Below are 2,372 nucleotides of genomic sequence, written 5' to 3' on the forward strand. Positions count from 1 at the left end.
TATCGCCAGTGGGGCTCTGTTACATGATATTGTTTTATTTACAATTCAATGTGACCACATCTGATAGATATGTGTACGGGGGGTCCAGGTCGGACCCCAGTCGCGACCTACGGGGTGGGTCGTGACAGAAGTGGTATCAGAGTAGTTCATCCTCGGAGTGTCTGCAGGCCGTGTCTAATAGAGTCTTGGTTATCAATGTGTTGCACGCCACATCTATAAACAGGAAGCTATAGGACATTTAGGATGTTACTTTTCTTTTACATCTGAGATCGTGCTTTAGATCCGAGTCATAGGAAAATTCCTTATACTAACATTGGATCTTAACAAAAGGACGACACCAACAAAAGGAAGTAATTGACGACATGGAAAGTTACGAAGCATGCAGGTAAGTGAAGTAAAGCCACGGAAGATATCCGTCGGGTAAGGTATTGAAATATAAAGTCGAAACCTGAAAGAAAAGTAGACAGAGAGTGCAACAGATGCAGTTTGAAGTTGGACATATAAGGTAAGTCCAGTATTTTTATATTATTGTTGACGTTGAAAGCCTTGTGTGGCTGCGATATGAGATGACATTGAAAGCCCTGTGCAGCTGTGATATGAATATATATATATATATATATGTGTGTGTGTGTTGTCCCTGTGAGGCAGTGTTGGTATTTTCTGCGTGCAGGTTGTGTGATAGTAAGAAGTGTAGAGGAAACTCTGCCGAAATTTTCCCAGAACAAGGAAAAGGGAATAAAATGTAGTTTTATAACATGTCTGAGAAGTTGATACCAAGTACCCCTAGTGTGTTCAACTAAAGATGTAAGAGGTATTCTTCATGTCGTCAATAAAGGGCACCCTTTTTACTTGGGGAAGGTTATTTCGAAGAAACAAAAGTCTGTCTGAGCAGTACAGTTCAGACCGCAGTATCTCCAACCGTAATTGTGTTGTAGAACAACAAAAGAGAAGCTCAGGTTGAAGGGTAAGATGTCCAGTAATTGAGATTCACTCTTTTTGAAGGTACCAAGCCCCCAACTCCTATTGTAAATTAGATGAGTTATTCATAACTCGAGGGTAAACGCGGAAGGGGACTAGGTAGGTCAAGTATTAACAGAAGTACTGTGATGTTTAAGAAATTTTGGTTTCTTCCAACAATGGTTGGAAAATGATTTATGGTAACAGTTTATAGTTTTCCACCAACTAATTGGGAAAAGAACTCCTAACGGAAGCATCTCAGGGAGATGTCAGGGACGAATACGAATTAAAAAGGGGATATGTAAGTATGAATTGAACAGTGTGATACGAGTATGCAGGGACAAAGTGGAACCACTAGTAAGATGCATTTAGTACGTGTTGACTATGTTAAAGGCCTGCGTTGAGAATGCAGTAAGAGCATGGGGCTTAAGATAAAAAAAATGAAATGAAAAATAATGCGTGTACACAACGTCGCCCCGAAAATGGTGGAACCCTTAAAGGACGAGGATGACAAACTTAAGGAATAAATGGCGCAACTCCTATTCACCCCATGAAGCAAAGGATATAGGTTGGGACAAAACCACTACTTCGAGAAAACCTAGAATAGTTATCATCAGAATAGTAGTACTGCCTAATTTAAATTGGAACGACTACAAGTACAAACAGAGGAAAATACGAGTACCCTCTAAAAGGGGGGAAGTTAATGAGAAAATGGAAAAAGTAAGGTAAAGGCAATCGATATGGGAATACATTTAAGATGGGTGTCTAAACTTTAATAAGATACCTTGCCAAACCAAGTTAGAAAGGTCCGGAAGCTACCAATAATTGGAGGGATGCCAGAATGCTACATAAGGCAGCGTTAAGAAGTTTGCAATGAGACCCGGAATAACATAACACTAGAAGGCGGCGTATAAAAATAGAAGAATGTACTAATGAAAGGATATCGACGCTGGATGCAAGATAACAGACGAGAGGACAGGCAAAAACATAAAGACTCGCGAGACAATGCTGAGGTAAATCTGGAGCTAAGTTGAGTGCCCGCACCTCGTGGAAAAGGTTACAATGAAACGCGACACGAATACTTCCCATGGAGGTCACCCATCCCAATATTACTCTCGCCCCAGCATGCTTAACTTCAAAATTCTGATGGAACTTAATACGTTAGTGCTGGTGTGATCGCGCGAGATGGAGGAATCTAAACTAGTGACAGAGAAATGATATGAGATTATGTACCTAGAGTATTATAAGATACGTTAAGGAAATTGTAATAAGGTCTTAAGCAAAACAAGAAGGATTAGCTAATTGCTAATTGACGACGCACTCGAATGCCACAACTCTTCAACATAGAACTAGTTAATGAGAGGAAAACCGCAAAATGGCTATATGGGCCAGTGGGCGAGGGAATTTTGACACCA

The 2,372-nt window shown here is 40.5% G+C and overlaps 1 pseudogene; it reads right to left on the bottom strand.

The window, feature by feature from the left end:
* Positions 1–2,021: 2,021 nt before the first annotated feature.
* Positions 2,022–2,141, bottom strand: LOC129893580 (5S ribosomal RNA; annotated as a pseudogene).
* Between the last annotated feature and the right edge of the window lie 231 nt (positions 2,142–2,372).

Source organism: Solanum dulcamara, chromosome 6 (assembly GCF_947179165.1).
Source record: "Solanum dulcamara chromosome 6, daSolDulc1.2, whole genome shotgun sequence".
NCBI classification, from domain to species: Eukaryota; Viridiplantae; Streptophyta; class Magnoliopsida; order Solanales; family Solanaceae; genus Solanum; species Solanum dulcamara.